Source organism: Bacillus rossius, chromosome 2 (assembly GCF_032445375.1).
Source record: "Bacillus rossius redtenbacheri isolate Brsri chromosome 2, Brsri_v3, whole genome shotgun sequence".
Classification (NCBI taxonomy): Eukaryota; Metazoa; Arthropoda; class Insecta; order Phasmatodea; family Bacillidae; genus Bacillus; species Bacillus rossius.
The window spans coordinates 80,975,980-80,998,427 of NC_086331.1; positions in this window are offsets into that span (position 1 = coordinate 80,975,980).

Consider the following 22,448-nt stretch of genomic DNA (forward strand, 5'->3'; position numbering starts at 1 on the left):
ATTGATGAAGTGAAAGTAACATTTCTCCACCCTGCTGGACCATCGCCACCCTTTTCTTATCCAGGGAAACCAGATGTATTATGGATTCCTCTCACAGATGTGTTAGGTATGTACAGTAAATCCTGTGACACCAACTGGAAGAATTTATGTGCTATCTGAAAATGACACTTTAAAAACCAATGAGGAATTTTTCAAGTACTGTAATTGAAAATTGCAATCAAACATGTGAGTGCTAATTTCCTTTCTTCAATTTAGTTCACATTTTAAATTATTGTGCAGGGGAATCTTGCATATATTGTACTTCAGCATAAAGTATTTCTCATTTTAAAATAAATTTCATGTAAAATTTAATTAAAAAATTGTTCAGTTTAAGATACTTTCAGTGTACAGAATATAATTATCTGATATTTTTTTTGTGTATTTTACAACAAGATTTTACTGTATTCTGTTATGCTTTCCTTTGCTGCCAACATTTAACCTGAGGTTTGACAAAATGGGCCTTTGTTTTCAATTAATTTTACTATGAACCCATTAACTCTCCACTTTGAAACTTTGTAGACAATTTAATATTTGACAAATAATTTTATAGAATTTTTTGAAAAAAATTAAAAATGCACTTTTTTCAAAATTATAAATTTAAATTTTAAAAATTATTTTGAAATTTTCTAGACATTATTGTGTTACATATCACATGAAAGGCCATACCAATTTCTGCAACAAGACACCTGCCTCACCTTTCAAACCTTTTTTGGAGAAGAGTTATGGTATTTTTAAAATATGCTTGTCGTGCGACTTTGAGTGTTTTTTCGAAAATTTACAAAGCAATATTTTCAAAACGGATGGATATATCATTCTAAAATTTTATATTTTTGTTAGTCTGTATGGAGGTAACATCTGTGCAAAATTTCATCAAAACCTGAGATGGTGAGGTAAAATGGGTTTGTTGATTTGACATGGAATGACCATGTTACGCAGCTCTGGGGCAAGCTGGGCTGGCGAAGACTGCGTCCAGACGTCCTTCTTCGGTCGAAGTGTTCCTACTAGGGGGCTGTATTTGCCGTGTGGCACCGTGTCCAGCTCGACCACCAGCATCATCTGGTAGGTGTCCCACGAGACATACTTGGTGGGACCTGAACACAAGCGCACCGCCTGCTCCTCGATTTGCAGCGGTGGCTGCATGAGCCGCGCAAAACTCTGCAGGCAATACATCTCCTGCGAAGACCACAGTAGATTCTGCCCTAGTGCTGTCCTACAGGTAGAGCGAGAAGTGGGCCTTGCGCAGTGCTGCATCCTCCGCGATTTGCGCGCCTAGGTCCGCCGGGAGACTACTCGTTGCGTGCAGCTCCGCGGCGAAAATCGGGGCCTTGAAGTCGGAGGCGATTCCGCTCTCGTAGCGATCTTGATAGCTGGTTCTCCTAGGCATGGTTCTGTAGACTGAGGGATAGGTCCGCTCGCTCCAGAAGCTAGGGCAGGAATGCCAAAACTCATAGAAAGAGAAAATCTGTTAACATATCACCACTATGTGGCTCAAATGATGTGTAATCCTCCCCAAATTAAATGTTTTTTCCAATAGTGTGCAGAATGTCCAGGCCCTGATAACATACGAAAATCACTGGAGACTACATTGGAGCAGAATTCAATTGAAACTGTAACATTCAAGCAGTGGGTTGCATCAAAAGTTTACACACTTGAAGTTCTTATGAAATCATCTGATGATTTCATAGAATTGTTCATTTCTAAATTATTAATATTACAAACTCACTCTTTCATCGCATACCAGCAAGGGAACTACCTAAAGGATCTGAAAAAAAAAAAAATAGATGTTGGTGAGGTAGTTGTTGTATGTGACTTTGCAGAAAATTATTCTTTCATTATGCAAGATGAAGTTCAGGGATTCCATTGGAACAATGCACAGGCTACAGTTCATCCATTTGCAATATACTACCGTGATGAGTCAACAGAGGAAATAATTTCTACCAACCTAACAAATAATTTCTGATTGTCTCCAACATGTCATTGCAGTACATACTTTTCTTACACATCTTATTCCATTTTTGAAAGAAAAAGTCACTTTATGTAAAATATATTACTTCTCTGATGGTTGTGCTGCTCAATACAAGAATAAAAGTAACTTCTCAAATTTGATGTATCATGTAAATGATTTTGGAGTTGGAGCTGAGTGACACTTTTTTGCCACCTCTCATGGCAAGAATAGGGTGATGGTCTAGGGGGAACACTGAAGCGACTGGCAGCCAGAGCAAGTTTGCAATGTCCTTACACAGACCAAATTATGACCCTACGGCAACTGTTTGAATGTGCTGTAAGTAGTTTGCATAACATGAATTTTGCTTATGTCACTCAAGAAGAGGTAAAGAATGAAAGAAAGGTGTTGTCTGAAACATGTGCAAATACTAAACCAATACCTGGAACTCAGAAGCGTCATGCCTTCCTGTCTGTTTCATCTGAGGAAATAATTGTGAAAAGATTTTCTAGTGAAACTGAAGGTGAAACTCACTACATGAATAAAATTAAATGTACATTGTGAATGAAGTTAAAGGTTTTGTGACATGCATGTACGGAAGTGGGTGGTGGTTAGGATGTGTTCTGAAAGAAAAATAAAGTTCTCATGAAGTTCTTATTAGTTTCCTGCATCCACAAGGTCCCTCCCCATCTTCTGTATATCCCCAGCATCCAGATGTTATGAATATTTCAATTGAAGATGTGCTCACAACTGTAGATCCAAGAACAGCAACTGGAAGGACATACGTTTTAACAGCCTTTGACACAAAGATCTCGGAAAGCCAACTAAAGGAAAGGAAGCAACAGTAACCTGCAGTATTGGTAATGAGTAAATGAATCATATATAGGAATTAATTCAGTGTTAAATCCACGAATTACTTAAAGCTACGCCATTTTTTAATTGTGTTAATGCCTTACTAGAGTAGTTTTAGTGAACATGGCCTAATTCACAATGTTCTAGTGTTTGATCCCAGATCCATCCCAAAATGAAACTTATGTCACTTGTAGCCAATAATGCACTTCATAACATATATTTTTTTCACATTTTTCAAAATTTTCAAGGTCACAGGTTACATGAACATAACCTTGAAACAAATTTCTTTTAAAATTGGTAAAACTTATTTTTATCTCAAAGTACACTTTTCTAGCTTTCTATTGAGCCCTACATCAAGGTTCTCACTCAACTACAAAGGAAGTTACAAATATTTTTATTGGACCTAGCGCAGCAAAATTTCCACTTTTTCCACATGTTGGCAACCCTGCTGTATAAAAAGTATTATTCCAGGGGGCTGTAACTTTGAGAATTCACTTTCCTGCACTTGTACTGTTAAAGCCCTAAGTTTCATTGAATTCGGTGATGGTGATGTCAACAGGTGTGTGAAATGGCATGGAATGACCCGTGCTATCATAGAGAGTGTTAAACAGTATCGTAAGGAGTGGGTCCAGGATGTGTGTGTGCGGGACCAGAGTGTACAATTTAAGTTGGACACGGGGTCGGAAGCTTTGAATATATATACTCTATAGAAGTCGCGAGTGGATAGGATTTACTCTATGTTTTTCAGGAGGGTATGATGAGCAGCTTGGGAACTTCACCGCTGCAGTGCGCTACCGTAACGCCCTGTATCGTCTCAGGTTGTTATTTGCACGTTAGAGTGCAGCACTGTCGCCCGCTGTCATTCCCCCGCACCACCCACCCAAGCGTCAGCGAGAAAACCGGTTTGTTCATTCCCCTGATCCCCTTCTTTCCGGCTGCCTTACAAACATCTGCCAGTTTCTACCCCGCACGCTGTACGGAAATAACATACCATTATAAAGTATTTGAAAACACACCGACGGGACGGTCGCTCCACGCGCCAAGCTTTGACCATCGAGATAAAATTCTAGGGTGCCAGGGAACAATATGTAACGTCACAATTCGGTCACAATAGCGGAAGTCAGCAAGCTGACTGTTTGTTTACATTTTTTCATTGTACATTTGTACATTTTTCTCTGCCCATGTAGCAGATTTTGAAACTATTAAATATGCTAGCATAGATGTGAAGTAGGAAGTTATTTTTTTTTCTTTAGTGTAAGGTGTATACGGCAGTTTGTGACAACAGTTATACAACATTTGGAGTGTGACGTCTGTTGTCGCTTCCAGTTTCGTGCTGGCCGAGAATATGACGTAGTGACTGACGTGATTCGCCTGTGGCGAATTTGTGTTATTTAATTGTTATTTGATTTTCTGACCTGATCGAGCGTAAACAATCACAATAAATTAGCATGCCTGTCCATGGTATTCTGGGAAACTGTTGTTTATTTATTTTTGGCATTTCATTGATACATGAAAACGTTTGTGGGTGTTATCTATACTAATATTATAAAGCTGAAGAGTTTGTTTGTTTGTTTGAACGCGCTAATCTCAGGAACCACTGGTCCGATTTGAAAAATTATTTCAGTGTTGGATAGTACATTTATCGAGGAAGGCTATAGGCTATATTATATTATCAATAACATTAGGGATCCTTAATAAAAGTCCAATTTAGAATCAAATGTGTTGGAGGGGGTTAGATACAACATGCAGTACACGTACGAAGTGTAAGTTGACAATGCCGCAGGCGCTAGAAGTTTATTTCATATTGCCTATTAACATTGTTGCCACACACTAGATGCCTTATCATTCTTAATTTTCCCATAAAAGTAAAAAAAAAAACCGTGTGATATTAACAACGAAGCAAACAGTACCCTCATAAGAGTTCAATTAGTATTTAAATACTTTTTATCACTTTAAATCGCAAACCTAAACTATTGTTTTTTTTCCCTCTCTCTGTGTTTAATTTGTTTGTTTTTTTTACTAGAAATATTTTTATTATTTTAAATTAATTTTCATTTTTCGGACCATCAATAATTTTCCTCTCCCGTTACAATTCTGACAAGGACTTGTATATATATATATATATATATATAATATATATATATATATAAGCGAAATACCACTCACTGACTCACTCATCACAAGATCTCTAAAACTATACACCCGATTGACTTGAAATTTAGCATAGTTACTCATTTTGTGATGTAGACGCTCACTAAGAACGGATTCTGCGGAAATCCGATCCCAAGGGGAATTTCGGGGACGTAATGTATCAAAATTTCCAGTTTTTGGTAGGAAATCACCATGGCAACGGCTGTTGCTTTGTTGATGCTTCATTCGTCTCTATGGCAACGACTATTTCATTGTTAGTGCAGTCCTCATCACCGTTGAAATTTTGCGGGTACTTTAAATATCAAAAATTTCCCCTTTTTTCAAGTATATATATTTTACAGACTTGAAACTTCACAGTAATGTTCCTTATGTTACGCAGGATGACATTTTCCGAAAATTAGATCCCATGGGTGGTTAAAACCAGGCAACAGTGGGTACTTTGTCTGCATGAGAACAGGATTTTGCATTGTTCATGCCTTCTGCGTCTCCATGGCAACGGGCATCGCGCGGCAGTGGCCTACCAACAAGGAGGGGCATGTATAATGAGCGGCGCAAGAGTTATCTGCCTGTAGACTGCCGTAGCGAAGTACGGGTACATCAGTTGTACGTTGCGTGCACGAGTCGGGAAACCATCGGTGCTATTCATTTTCTCTCCGGTACATTATACAGCATTGTAATAAATTTTCACTGAATTTTTTTTTATTTACCATTACTGTAAATGGGAGATGTGGCTTAATTTTTTTCCATTAGTATAGCCGTGCGAAGCCGGGTCGGGCAGCTAGTTGACACAATAAATAGTGCATGGTAAATAAAATATCTACTAGTTGGAATTTTGTGGTGTTTGTAGCAAAAACACACCGTGAATATCAAAACAAAATCGCCGCGAATCACGTGAACTCTAAAGTTTCGTACGAGTTATTTTTTAAGACACGTGAATCTCCAAACATCTTACGTAATTATTTTCGTCGCTTGTTATAATCGAATGGGTCATTTCTATTACTATGTCCAACAATTACAGTAACAACTAATAATACTGTGAATGAGTAATTTAACAGCTGTAATTTGTCATATTTGAAGTAAACCACTATCAGAAAAACTAAGATATTAAATGTCAATGCCAGCGTAGAACATATTGCAAACCACCACGCACACGTACTACTTATACAAATATATTTAGTTGAAAAACCTATTTATTAATAGCATTTTCTTGCGTAGTTTAGCTCTTAGTTCGGCTTTTCTCGGTGTATTGTCACCTGATTCCAATGGTGCCGGTTCTTTACAACTCTCTCCCATTTCTATCTGTACAGAATCTCGTCCGAGAGGAACCTAATTTGTCTGAGATTTATCATGTGACTGATTTATTTGGGGGTCAGCTTCTGAAATATGTTCTTCATGGAGTGTCAAAGAACAAGGACTGGAAACAGTCTCCTCTGTGTTGATGCTTTGTTCAGTTAGTGGCGGGGATTTGCATGGTGTGAACATTCGAGGAACGGCAAAATAATATAATGACTTCTTAAGTTCATTTTTGAATTAGTTCACTTCAAAATGATCAGCGCATATCACACCGTTTCTAAGTTTGTTGTCTGATAGTTCCAGAAGTTTGTCGTTACCACTTTTCAAAATCCATTCAAGATATCTAAAAAAAAAAAATTGTCATTAGAACCTGTTTTTATCAATCGATATCAGTAACCACTGTGTACCTACTATGTCATTATTAAAATAACCTTCTCAAGTAATAAATAAATTAAAAAATGCGTACATTAAAGTAAATTACTGCTAAAAATATTATTGTCTCAACATTCAAGATTAAATATTACTTATGCGTAGTGTATTACTAGGTTGTGATGAAATTATTTCAGTAGGTTAGGAAAATAATCACATATTATTAAAACGAAAATAATTACACATTTACACGTTTGCAAGATTTTGGTGTTGAAAAACACATATATTGATGTGCCAAACGAAATAAGGAAAAAAAAAACTTATTTGTGTTGATATTTGAACCACGCCATTGTTATCATTTCATTTACACTAAGAATGTAAATACTTTCAATATTATTGTTAATAATAAAAATCCTAAAATGCAAAATTAGCACAATCATTTTCCATTTTTACTACGGTCCTAACGTTATTATCCTGACTATTACGTGTTTTTGTGTATTGGTAAATTTGAAGGTATGTCAACATAATGGGAAAAACGCCGAACAATATTTTATATTTTCATGTTGGATAGGGCACACACTTAAGTGTTCGTTAAACTTGAGTATCGCATAAACCTTTGTGTTTCTTACATGTGTAAGGTTGAAGGTAGAATTTTATTGTTTCAACCTTATACCTAATCGTGAATTTCAGTGTCACAAATTATTTCCTTGCGTTATTTGACGTAAATTACATTGTAAAAATTTTTAATACACCATACTGTAGGGTCATCATGCGTAACTCATAACAGTTGTGTCTACAAGAGTCGTTTTGTTTTGTTTTGCAAGAATTTAATTTCCTCAACATAATAACACACTTCACGTGGAGGTGAACGAGAATAAAATATGTTAATAATTGTCTTGTGAAATCACAGAAAGTAATACTTTTCTCTAATAAATTATTGCTCGAGTAAATCAGTTGTTCACATTATATCCCTATGAAGTTTAGTAAACCAAAAAGTTTTAACGGTTTCAAAGGCTAAATTTCTTCAGGGATTTCTTTTTTCAAAGAAAAAAAATGTTCTTTTTACCAATTTAAGCAATTAACTGTAGCATCAGCCTGCAGGGATTGATATTTTCACCTATCATAATCTTGGCAGTGAATTATAAGCTAAAAGCAAACTCCATTGTTATTCTTCAGAATTTTAATAAACAGTTAAAGTTATTTATTACTAACTTTTCAAGATAGTGTTTTACACTAAGCATTGAAACTAATATGTAGATTATTTTTTTTAATCCTGTGAAATTATTCCGAATGATAGGAAAGGAATATAGTAATTAACTTTTAAAAAAAAAATAGTCATAAAACTGTTAAGGCATATTCTATTTAAAGTTAACAGTAACTAACCATATGGTAGGTATTGTTATTATATTATAAATACATGTATTTAATAACCACCCTGTTGTTTGTCATATACACACAATATTTTGATGTGTAAGAAAGTTATGCAAAATACACACTGCACCGGCAAAAATATCATGCATGAGACAAATAAGCGATCACCTCAGTTAGCTCTGTTAAAAGGACCGGGAAATGAAATGTGAATTAATAAAATATAAAATCAATGATAAAGGATAAAGTCTGAACCAGGCACTCATTATACTGACGACTACATATTTCAATAACGGACGTCATAGCTATTAACTTTTAAGAATAAAACTGGACTCTCAATCATCCGTTTCATCCGTCCGTCACCCGTCCGTCCGTCAATCACGTGACCTGCAGCCAATCAGATGGCCCGAAAAATTCCATCCGCCCGTCCGTCAAAACCTTGCCAAGCTTTAGCTTTTGACGGACCAACGGATGGTCCACCGCCTTGTTAAGTCGATCGTCTTCAATACGACTTTCCGAAAACAGTGTTCAATTTTTTTTAATTTGCAATATATAGAAGGCTGTGTCGTATTTACCGATTATTATTGTCATAATAACGGTAAAGATTGCTTATGAGAATGAGCTTTTCGGAAGAAATTCTGATAAATTACGTCCGGGAAAGGGAGCATTTCTATAATATATATAGCAAAGACTATCGGGATAAGCAACTGAGGGAAAAAGCCTGGATAGAAATAGCTTCTTTCTGTTTCCTTTGACGCAGTAATAAAAGAAGCATAATTCTATTTATTGCTGGCATGACTAATGTTATTTTTAAGATGGTACCCATTTAATCCACTTGTCAAAGCACGGTTCCCGCCCGTCAACTTATTATCACATTCATAAAAACAAAAGTTAATTATCCCAAGTAAATTATTTTCACCAAAAGTTTACCTACAATTGAGAAAGTATGTGGCGGAAAGTTGTAGCACTGATATTTTAGAATAGTGACGGACGGATGGATGGCGGATGGTTGAGAGTCGATAATAATTGCCGAGTGAAATAACGGACCGAAATTGACGGACGGATGGGTGACGGACGGATGAAACGGATGATTGGGAGTACAGATTAATATAGGGCTACGAATCACAAACTCAGTTAATGAGTGGGAGAATATAAACTGTTCAACAACAACCACAGCTCAGCGATAATTAGAGTTTAAAAACACTTACGACTCTTATTTTAAATTGAAAAAATGTTTATGTAAACTTAACTACAGAATTACAATTAATCCGCAGGTTATTTTCTCTATTTGGTTACCATAAAGCTATGGATATAATAATAATAGCCAAACTTCCACCCTTTCTTTTTTCCTTTCCTACTTGACAATGAAACTAAAACCAAAGAAATTTTTGCATATGCTTAGACTATAACCTCACAGAAGCACGTGTGTCGTAGTAAAAACAAACCATTTTAATCATTGAGCGAACCTATTTTACTTTCATAATCATAACCTCTTGGTCCTTGAACTACACTTCTGAAATAGCCTAGTAAGTAAAAAAATTACCGATCCTTGTCTTTCACTGGGAAACTGAACATAGTAGTAGGCATGGACTTGAAATATCTATTATGTTTTTAACATTCCTCGTGTCTAAACTTCCCTGAAAGTTTTTTTTCTTTTTCCGCAAAAATTTCCTTTTTTGTTGGAGATGTTTATATTCATTACTTACATATAGAGAGAGGAAAGAGAAGGGATCCATTATCCTATAGTGGTACTGTTTCTCGTATTAAAACCACCACTGTAATCACATTTCTTGCCCATTCTGAAATTTGCCATCGTTCCTCGAAAACTAAGAACACCGCGAATACACTCAACCGCATCGCACCCGAAACCAAAATCTGAGGAAGGAACTGTGAAATGCTCGCCCTGGCGAAACATTCACTGCAGCTCAAGGTTGTTCAACGGGAGTTTGTGCGTCACAAAACTGTAGGTGATGAGAGGTGGGGTAGAGGGTGGTTGGAGGACAACGCATGTTTGAGGGAGGGTGGGAAAGGGGTGTTTGAAGAGTTCGCCACTTGTCCGCTAGGGACCACCACAAGTCGATGCCCTAGAGATGGTGGCGATTGCGGCGGTGAATTAACCAACTACCTCAAACCGTATTAGAAATTTTAACCTGGGCTGGCGACTTCTATACAGTATATATATTCAAAGTCGGAAGTAAATATACAGTCTCTCGTGAAGGAAGTTGACAGCACAACTGAGCTAAAGCAACCTAACGTAACCCTGGAAGGATTCAGTGGTCACAAAATAAAGTCAGTGGGGATGGTTGCATTTCGTTGTTGCCCACGAGAACAGAGGAAACACAGTGCGCGAGTGTTGTTGGAATTTGTTGTGATCTAAGACAATGATTGTAAAATGCCAATCCTGGGACTCCCAGGGTGCGTCCTGTTGGGACTCGTCTCCCGCAGTGTGGTTCACAGTGTGAGCAGTAGGCCAGCTGGTATCGCATCGGGTATCTCATACGCCGAGTTTACAACAGAGTTTGCGTGTCTGTTCGAAGGAACAGGGTGCATGCCTAAGAAGTGCAGCTTGACATTGGACAAGTCAATACAGCCAGTCGCGAAACCCCCTAAAAGAGTGCCTCTGGCACTTCGAGACAGACTGAAGCAGAAGTTGGAGGTCCTGGTAAACGTAGGGATTATTGCAAAGGTCGATCAGCAATCTGGGTGGGTCAGTCAATTAACGATCGTGGAGAAGACAGATAAGTCACTTCGGCTGTGTTTAGACCCAGTGGAATTAAAAACAGCAATCAGAAGGGAATAAAATATACCAATGCTGGAAGAATTAAGTTGTCAACTTAGCAATAAGGCAGTCTTCACGGTGATGGATCTGAAAGACGGTTTCTATCAAATTGAGCTAGATGAACAGTCAAGTCGTTGCTGCACGTTTAGCACACCATTTGGGTGCTACAGGTTTAGAAGACTCCCATTTGGTTTATCCAGTGCACCAGATATATTTCAACGTGTGAATGTGGAGAACTTTAGTCACATTCCAGGGGTAATAGTATATTTTGATGATTTGTTGATTGCAGCAGCTGATGAGCAGGAACATGACAAGATCTTATTGCAGGTATCTCAGAGAGCTAAGGACCTTAATGTAAAATTCAACAAAGCCAAGATTCAGTTCAAACAACCTGAAGTGAAGTATTTTGGACATGTCTTTTCCAAGAACGGTATGCAACCAAATCCAGAATAGGTGCAGGCAGTGCTTGCGCTACAGGCACCCACCAACAAGGTAGAACTTCAACAGGTACTGGGTTTCATAAGCTATCTACGAAAATTTTTGCCTAACCTAGCCTCCGTCATTGCACCCCTGCATGAATTACTGAAAACTAATGTTGAGTGCCAATGGCTGCCTGTACACGAAGAAGCATGGAGGTACGTCAAAGAGTTGGTCAGGACGACTCCAGTGTTAGGTCTGTTCGACACCAACAAGCCTCTGTCGATGCAGTGTGATGCGTCCAAGGATGACCTGGGGTGTTGTTTGATGTGCGGGGATCAACTCATCGCCTATGCGTCTCGGAGTTTGTCTCAAGCAGAGAAAAACTACGCACAGGTAGAGAAGGAAATGCTAAGTTTAGTGTTTGCAGCGGCTCTATGACATTTCTTCGACTCGTCAGCTCTTCGACCGTTTTTTTCTCTCTCCCCACTCTGGTAAAGGGCGGGAGGGCTGTGAGGGGAAGTTAAAGTAAAATGGCGGGCACTGAAAATTTCAAGCCAATAGAAAAAGTCAAGAAAAAAAATAAAAATAAAATAAATAAGAAAAAGTTATTTTAGCGTATTTTCGAGCAGTTTCTTTGAGAGAAGTATCAGGCGAGCAGAAGTCAAAGAGAGGTAGTGGTCACCGTGGCCCCAGGAGGGAAACGCCGAACTTCTCGGAAATTCATTATCGAGAGGTAGGATGTATACGGCCTGATCTTGCGTACTAGGTATGTTTTTATTTTTTTTATATTTTATATATTTTATATTTTTTATGTTTTTATATTTTTAATTACAATTTCAAGGACTTCTCAATCTGTCACGTGTGTTTCATAAAACTACTATTTTTAACACACGTTAATGATACAAGCCTATAATGTTACACATTTGATATATACAATTGTATAAGGATCTATCGTGGCTTAAAATATATGTTTATAGACGTGTGAGTGACTTATATGTAACAAGAGTCTTCCCTGGATATTGCATCTCTGAGCTGTTAGACATAGTTTTGGTCTCGCATATAACTCAGTAATAATATATTTTAGTTTTAAATTGTGCTTAAAAATAATATATTAAAAAATAGAGTTTCATTTGAGCCTGAAGTCTCCGTGTAATTAAAACTCTTGGCATTATGCAGTATATATGTTTTAACCGTCTATATGTATTTAAATTTTTTTGATGAACTTTGCAAGGGCGTAAAAATGCGTGATTTTAAAGCGGCCGAAATATTTTTAGGTAACCTACTAAATATAAATATTTTACTTTGAAGCGGCGTAATTTTAACGCAGTTCAGGTAAGTGTCCGTTAATGTCACTATTACAATGCCTTCTACCGCATTCAGATGATCTTCATGGGCGTATGTAGATAATATTCCTTTCTAGTATAAACGATTAAATCACGTCACTTAAAAATTTGTAATAATTATAAATATGACCAATTTAATCATATTTATCATCTTAATAAAACACGAAACCCGCAGAAAATACAATGCAGTAGATTTAATAAAGACCAGTTTTAATTGACTAACGGCGAAGCTTACTTGGAGCGCTAGAACAATATATTATGAAATAAATGTATTTCCTGTTCATTAGAAATATGCTCATGTAACAGTAGGGAGAGCGTGCCGACTCTGGAACATAGGCGAGGGGGGAGCGGGGTAATCCGGGGATTATCCCATTTTTTATGGTTTTTTTACGCATTTTTTATGGTTTTTTATGTGCAAATCCAGTTTTTTATGCGCTAATCCAGTGGCTAATCCGCTAATCCAGTGGCTAATCCGCAAATCCGCAAATCTCAAATTCGCAAATCCGCAAATCCGCAAATCTCAAATTCGCAAATCCGCAAATCCACAAATCTCAAATTCGCAAATCCGCAAATCCGCAAATTCACAAATCCGCAAATCGCAAATTCGCAAATCCGCCATTTTGTATTTCTAGAAATTTCCACCAACTTCGAATCGTGACGTCATGATTCTGTATCGTCTGCTGGAGGCCGCCATCTTGATTTCTTCTGGCCGCCATCTTGTTTCGTCTGCTGGAGGCCGCCATCTTGTGTGATGTCATATAGTTCTGTTGGTCGCCACCAGGTAGCAGCAGGTATTATTTTATTTTAACTAAAATATTTTCAGTGCCGAGGCTGGGATTCGATCCATGGGACATGAAAACGTCCAGGATGTCGTGGTTACGAGGCGGACGCCTTGACCACTAGACCACAAGACCAATTGGAATATGGTGGAATAAATAATCTATATATGCTATGTACTGACGGCAAGTTTATGATAAATGGGGGGAGGGTGTTTTTGCCTTCCTTAATGCATACCTAAGGTGCCACATTTGAAATTAAAAATTATTATACAGCCGCCATATTTAATTCCAGTGCAGACTACCAGATGGCGCCAAATTCAAAAATTAGTTGGCAGAGGCGCCGCCATCTTGGTTCTCAAGTTGGCTGGTAGATGTCGCTAGTATCGCGCGGCAAATTCAAAAATTAGTTGTCAGAGGCGCCGCCATCTTGATTCTCAAGTTGGCTACCAGAGTGTGCCACCGTCGCCATCTTTATTTCATATTTCAGCTGCCAGGGCACAGCACCATTCGATAGGTCGAATGCTAATCGATATATTTACTTTTATTTCATATTTCAGCTGCCAGGGCACAGCACCATTCGATAGATCGAATGCTAATCGATATATTTACTTTTATTTCATATTTCAGCTGCCAGGGCGCAGCACCATTCGATAGGTCGAATGCTAATCGATAAATTTAGTAACAAGTGTTGCTACCAGAGGGCGCGATATTTAAATTTAAAAAATATTACAAACTTTAAACAATTCTCCGCCATTTTGGATTCAACAGCCCCACCATTTTGGAAGCACATGATACACCCAAGGACTCGTTCCAATACATGCACAGAGTGCACCGAAAAGATTGTTCCCTTACATGCACAGAGTGCACCATATTGAATGATCATGATATGTGTTCCTTTATATGCATCAGAAGCAGGCATAAGAAATTTTTTCTTGTAGGCATACTTTAGTGTTAGCTTTCCTGTAATGCATTTAATAATAGTGTAAGCTCATTATTATTATTTAGTGATAGTGAATTTATAACTATGATGTGTAGTCTCATTCTCTTCATCTCGACGTGGCGGAAGATTCTCTGGAGTGTAAGCTGAAAAAAAAAATAAAATAAATAAAAACTTGTGTTTGAATTTATAGTGGTATGCTGCTTTCCACATCACCTTAGAGACTATGTCTCAGGAGGTACAGCATTAGATGCGTTAACTCCTTTTTTTTATACATGGCGAGTTTCCCCGAGAGGCCTATTTTCCATGTTTAACAAGGGCGCAAGCATTATGCTTCACCGTCACTCTCTCCGAAGCCGCTGTCCACTCCATCATCTGGCTCCACTTGCTCTTGAGCCTCCATTACAGCTTCAAAGCATGCTATAATACCGTTGTAAAGGTATGTTAGAAACTCGTATTCCTCTGGAAATGCAGCGAACAAATTGATCGCGGAGACCTCTAGATGGTGTACTATCGCATCTATATTCATGCCGATGCAAGCATGAAGCGCATATTCAATGCAATCGCGCATTTCCTCAAAAGCAGCCATGTTCATTATGGAATTGTCAGAGACAGAATGAAGACTATAGTTGACCTGGTCTTGACGGAAAGATGACATGCAACCCCGATGTCGCGCTACACATTCCAATGAGGCGCCCAGCGCGGGCTGACGTCACAGCTTGTTGATCCCAAGCTGCAGAGTGCTGGGTCGTGTTCAGGAAGTAGTCCACACATTATAAATACATTGCAGGAATAGAATCTCAACAACAGCCCACACAAACGATTCCATAGAATATGCTTCGATTGAGAACAAGCAATAAGGTAAAATAAAATGTGTATATGTAATCTTAAACTCCCATATCCTTTCTCTTTACCCATGTCCTCACGGTATCGGGAAACCCCTTCCAAGACACCTGGAATCTTTCACCACACTTTCGATGAATTTTATTTACCAAGTATGTATCGGGGTATTTTGTAATTTGAATTTCTGAAGCATAAAAAACACCTTGTATTTCATTTCCATCCATATCACTCAAGTTATACACACACGGAAAGCTGGACCTCATAGCTGTTACTTTAAACACTTCGTGAGACCAATTCGGTGTAAACCCCTTTTCAAAAACTTTCTTGTTTCGTGACACGCGTACATGATCCCCCACACGAGCCTTAGGTTTTCTAGGGTCAATTGTCTTTACATATTTGTAAACACTTTGTAGCAAAGAGTCATCCTTCACTTGATTCGGAGCCATGCCAATGGTGCGGTGGAATCTGTTATTGTAGACACGTAGAACTTGTGGTAAAATTTTAAGCCACTTATAATTTCCTTGAGCTGAAAACTCGCGAAAAAGCAGCGATTTTAGAGATCTATTAAACCGCTCTACCACACTTGCTTTAATCTCACTGTGAGTGGAATAATGATTAATATTTTTTCTTTTCATAAGAGCTCTGAAAGTTGAGTTATAAAATTCTGTTCCCGCATCACTTTGAATACTTTTAAAACTTCCTGCTTCTTTCAAAATACTTCTCATGGCAGCAGTAACCATCACACCTGTCTTTTGTTTAACTGGAACTGCATAAGCACGTTTGCTGTACACATCTATGGCAGTCAGGATGTACTTGTAACCACTGTTCACTTTACTGTATGGTATCATTTCTACCAAATCAATCTGTAGTAAATCATGGAGTCCATATGTTAAAACCCTTCTGCGAGGAAATATAATACGTTTGCCTCGGTGAAGCTCGTATGCAATCCCACGCTGTGCGTCGCTCATTTTGCAATGTATCCTGATTCTTGTAACTCTTCAAGTATCGAAAGGATTTCGTTATTGTGTCCGGTGTGGCCAGAAGCCTGCGAGGCCATTAACAACCTGAGTCGATCTACTATCTCATTCGGATCATTCCAATAAATGAACTCTCGTTTACGACCTAAATCCAATTTTTTATGTAACAATCCACTTCCTCGTTGCTGCGAACCAATATGTGGAAACAGTTGCTTAATGATATCAAATTTCGCATGTGACGTGCTTTTATAGAGATTTGTTGCAGGATAATTCTTTTTAAAATAAGCATTTGTAAGCTCTAGTAGATTACCATATTGTTTAAGGGCCGATTCCGAGTACGTATGCGGCTCTCTGCGAAATAAAAGTTCAAATAAACCAGGAGCAGGTTGTATTAGTTCATCTTTAACGCGAATCATATTGTTATCGTGAAAAAATACTTCCGTGTCCCCTAAAAACCAGCGGTTATGTCGTTTAGATACACCATAGGTTCCATCACCAGAGCGAAGGTTGTAGCTCTGCAAATAAGACTGCACTCCACCTAAAGAATCATCATATGGAACACCGTGATGTTTTAAAGGAATAGCGTTCGAGTCATCACTGTCGCTTGATTCTAAATATTGTTTCACAGTAGCTTCTTCCGCAGAATCCTGCTTCACAGTATCGATAGACTGTGCGAGCGATGTAGTAGGTCCAAGTTTATCCAAACGCGAATTAACAGACTTGAATATTTCTTCATTAATTGCATCCCTCTCCAAACGAGCTCGTTTGGCAAGTAGATACTTTGCACGAACATTTTCTATGACGCGCTCCAACTTACTAGCCTCAAGAGACATGACTGCAGAGTTAGCGATAGCATATCACCCTTTTATATACAACTAGCATCAATACGTGAGTGATCTAGGCATGTCTAGAGCTTGATGGTTTTGGAGGTGCTGGTTTTGGAGGTGCTGGTTTTGGAGGTGCTGGTTTTGGAGGTGTTGGTTTTGGAGATGCTGGTTTTGAAGATGCTGTTTTTGCAGGTGCTGGTTTTGGAGGTGAAGGTTTCTTAGACAACACACCGCGAGAATATTCATCAGGAGTAATCGTCAAAACACCAACAGTGCGATTCATTTGTGAAAGCTGTTGTACAATTCCAGCATTAATTTTCAATACCATCTCAACCATGTTAGCATTTAGTGCATCATTTAGTTCCTCTATAAATGTTTGTGCGAATAAATCTAACCTGCTCTCCAACGAGGTGCACATATCACCCAACTTTGTCGACACAGCTGAAAGACTTTCATTTAATTGAGCAATTAAATGCTGTTCTTTAGCCTCCATATTGCGCAAGAACTCCATAATCCCCACTTGCACATCTCTTGTTACAGTAAGTGATCTGTTGATATCTGTAACTTGTCGTGTCATACCATCAGTCATCGAATGCAAAGCATGTGTAAAAGCCCCGCTTACTGCGTCAACATACTTCTTATTAGCAGCATCACCATCTTGTTTAGGATCACCAACTCTCTTCAAATGTTTCCAGCTTAAGTCGCAGTCCCCTTCACGAGTAAACGTCATGCATGAGTCGTGCGATCGTTTAAGTCCACCACCACCGAACTTTGACATCATGATTCATGAACCTATCACAATAAACTGATCAAAACCACATCTGTAACGCCCTTTATGTAGAGGAAAATCTTTAGCTATCACAATGAAACCATGCTCATTAGGACTGTTCCAACAGTGACCGCAAAGAGTTTTAAATCTCTCAAAGCTCATATCTGTACCGACATGGTCGGAAAACACATGTTTTAGATTAAGATCGTCCATTTTAAACAAAATTATTAGATTACAATTATCTCGCACTAATTGCTTTCGGGTTTGGGTATAAGTTTGTACCAAGTAGAAACAGTCGATCTTGTGGTGTCGCCCCATAGAATAATACTTTTGAACAATGCTTTGTTTATCACAAGCAACATCATCGAAGATTAGCACAGAGTTGGGGAGGGCTTGACTGGGGTCTAAAACATCAGCATTTTCTCGAAATTTAAAAAATTTCACTCCCCCGACATTTTCCAACACATGGGCTAAACGTTGATATTTTGGTTGTTCTAGGGACTTGCTATATAAATACACATTCTCAAAACGTATCCCATTGGGGTGTTCTAGAAGTGAAAGAATAAGACAAGTTTTGCCAGAATTCGAAGGACCTGACACTATACACCGTATGGTATTTGGTAACAGAGATCCATGACGTTCTTCAGTTTTACTAAACACATCATCATCAATTAGTGAAATTGGTAAAGCGAGCTGTTGTTGAACAACCTCCATTCTTAATACTAAACCTAAACACTATAAAACAGTCATCCTTATAGTGAAACCACTCAGTGTCTTGATATGTCTTGTATGAGACGGAAGAGAGGTTCAGGCTTAGTTAATTCTGTTATAAATAAGCTACCATTCGAGGCACATCTTCCGGGCTACAATTTCTGTGGACCTGGCACGAGACTAGCCGAGAGACTAGCAAGAGGTGATCGTGGTGTGAATGCACTAGACGAGGCGTGTCGTCTTCACGATATTGCGTATGCGAATAGTAATAACTTGGCTGAAAGACATAAAGCGGATAAAATATTAGCTGACACGGCCGAGAAGATTAGAAAGTCTCCCGAAACTAAATTTGGACAGAGAGTATCCGCGTGGACCGTTAACAAGATTATGAGAGTGAAACGTAAGCTTGGTGCAGGTTTAAGATTTTCATCATCAAAGAAGAGAAACCGTAAATCTGTCAGGAAAGCCCTGGGGAAGAAGGGTGGTCTATTACCATTTATATTTCCAGCACTCGCTGCATTAGGCAGCTTAATTGGTGGAGCTGCGGGTGTTGCTAAAACTGTTTCCGATGTCCGGAGTCAGGCACGTATGCAAGCGATAGCACGTGCAGCAAAAAACGGTTCAGGACTTTATCTACGCCCCTATCCACAGTCGGGTGGTGGGGGAAAGCGAAGAGGAAGAAGAAGAAAGAAAAATCGCGGGAGCAGGAAGCGATAATCAAAAACTTACCAAAGCGAGCTCTTACAAACCTCGAGTTAATGAAGGCGATAAAAGAATTGAAAATACCATACTTTAGACAAATATACATGCGCGATTCGCTACCTAAGAAACCATTGCGTAATGAAAGTGCTATTTTGAATCTAGACTCATCCAAAGGACCGGGAACGCATTGGACTGCTTATGTCAAGACCGGTCCTAACGTTGAATATTACGATAGCTTCGGAGACTTGCCTCCACCAGTGGAACTGATACGATATTTAAACAAGTGGAACATAACCTATAATTATGACAGGCAACAAAAGTTGCATTCATGGAATTGCGGTCACTTATGCTTAAGATTTTTAGTATCAATATATAAGAAGCATTAGTGTTATCATAAGCCACATATGCGACAGAGTGTTTATAGAGAGACCACACACAACGCGAGACGCAGTGTAAACTAGACAAAATGTCAATAACATTAATTTTAACTGGGAAGAGCTCGATTATGAGAACCTACTACTTCCCTCCCTTGCAATTGGATGGAGAGTGGACAATGGCATTGATCGATCTGACAACATATAACTCGATACCGAACATTGATGAAAATAATCAAGTTTTTCGATACATCGCAAACAATGAACATCATGAAATGAAATTACCAACAGGTGCATATGAAATAAGTGACATGGAAGCTTACATAAAACAGAACCTACCTGCAGATTCAACATTTCTATTACGAGGCAACCCCAACACCTTACAGTGCATAATGTTCAGCAACAATATACATGTGGATTTTAGTGGAAAAAATACATTAGGTGAAATGCTTGGATTTTCTTCTCAAGTATACAAAGCAGGTGAGCTGCATGAATCGACAAATCCTGTAAATATATTCCCCGTGAATGTTATACGAATTACAAGCAATGCTGTGGGACACACATACTTGAATGGTAAATTAAACAATACTATTCATGAATTTTCCCCCATAGTACCTCCGGGATATAAGATAAATGAACGACCTACCACGCTCATTTATGTCCCAGTTACCGTTCAATCGATATCGGAGCTCGACATTCAAATAGTCGATCAGGAAGGACGCTTAGTTAACCTAAGAAAGGAAGAAATAACTCTAAGACTGCATTTGAAAAAACAATGGGAGTGAAATATTTTTCTAAGCATAAATGGAGCGGTTCAGGTGTGTCCTTATCCAGTAGACGACGAGACATCAAGCGGCTAACATCTGTTAACGTGAGATTCCTTAAAAAACTTGGATTTAGAGTTTATCCTCATGGAGAACACCGTTCTTGAAGTAGAGCAAGCACCACAATTTGAGGATTCTATTTCAAAAACTGAACTGCATATTTACAAACCATACTTAAATGGACCCTATGCCCCCAACTCTGAAATCCGTATAGTGATTCAAAATCATGATGCATACACAAACATCTCAAAATCCTTTTTGCGTATACGTGGAAAACTCGTAAAGGCAGACGGACGGAAACCGGACCATGCAAAGATTATAAACAATGGTGTATTACATATGATCAATCGGATAGGATTTGAACTAAACGGCGTTCTTATAGACCAGACCAGATCACTAGGAGTGGTATCTACAGTGAAGAATTATCTTTCACGAACTCGTGATGAATACGCCATCAGCAAAATGGAGGGATGGTGTCTCGAGGAAAACTATAGCTTGCCTCTAACAGCCGATGGTGTTTTCGAAATCTGTGTTCCGCTAAGCCATCTCCTCGGCTTTGCTGAGGATTATCACCGTATACTTCTAAACTCCAAACAAGAGTTAATTATAGTTTTAGAAAATACGTACATTAACTCGATCGTAGATGCGAGTGCGCAGCCTCAAGCAGTTAATTTAACCATAAACTCTATCGATTGGGCCGTACCACACATCCAAGTGTCTCCAGCGGAACGCACGCGACTGCTTAAGCTTGTGGAGAAAGGCAGAAATATAGATATAGCATTTAGATCTTGGTCTGTTGAAACATATCCCAGCATGCCACAAGCACAAAATGTCAGCTGGTCAGTAAAGACAAGCTTCTCGATGGAAAAACCACGATACATAATAGTCGGCTTTCAATCGGCTAAACATAATGTAATGGCTGCCGATAAATCGAGGTTTGACCACTGCAACATAAAGAATATAAAACTATTCTTGAATTCAGAAAGTTATCCGTACACGGATTTGGACATAAACTTCGACAATGGATTTTACTTAATCGCATATGATATGTATTCAAATTTTCAAGAGTCTTACTATGGAAAGCAGAATGCACCTTTGCTTGACCCTCATCAGTTTAAGGAACTGGCTACGTTATTCATGTTTGATGTAAGCCGTCAAGCTGAGAAAATACCTTCGAATATCATAGATTGCAAGTTGGAGATCACAAGCTCAGCCAACCTACCGATCTTAACACAAGCATTTGCAATAATATTGCACGACAGACTTGTCTCCTATAATCCACGAGACAAAGCTGTTAAAATACTGAGTTAAGCATAGTAGAGGCTCAGTCGTGTCTCAGCCACCATGAAGTATGTTAATCTGCAAGGATTTTTCTCTCAGTATGGCTTTATTACCAAGGAACTTAGCATTGCTGATTCTGAGGGGAACATAATTACGCGAACATTCAAACCACCGTTTGAGTGGAGAGACATTAGTCGTAAATACCGGAGAAGTAATGCGTGGCTCACTAAAAATTTTCATAGTTTAAAATGGGAACACGGATTGTTTCCCTACAACAGTCTTTCCACCATCTTGACAACTCACTTGAGTGGAACTGTAATAGTTGCTGGAAGCGAACAGAAAAGATGGTTGGGTAAACACTGTCTCAAACACATGCACATAGTGGATGCACAAGAGGAATATGGCTGCCCGGCTTTCAAAAAATTAGACATAATGTATGCTCAAAATCGTGACAGCATAAGACCTGTATCGTCTCGCCGTAACGTCGCATTGCTTAGGGCTTGGATGCTAGAACACAGCGATCCTGGAATGTTGGATGACGCGCTCGAAATGGAATCAACAACAAGCGAAGCAACGGTAAACATGTCTGGACTGGAGGCGCTATAAATTGAGGTCATCGTCCCGGGGTACGACAGTCAGCGTACAGTTCGCGGTCGTGCGGGCGTAGACTCACTATATATTCAAGAAAAATGACGTTCGATCCATCGGCACGCTACGCAGACGTGTCACCCGGCTTTCGTCGTGTGGCATACCTTACCGGAGATGGAGAGTTCCACCTCATAGTCTGCAACTTCAATCATCACTGGAGCACCGATTGCGATCTGGAGGCTCCGGACTTTATTGAGACGCCCTGCAATCAGGTAGATTG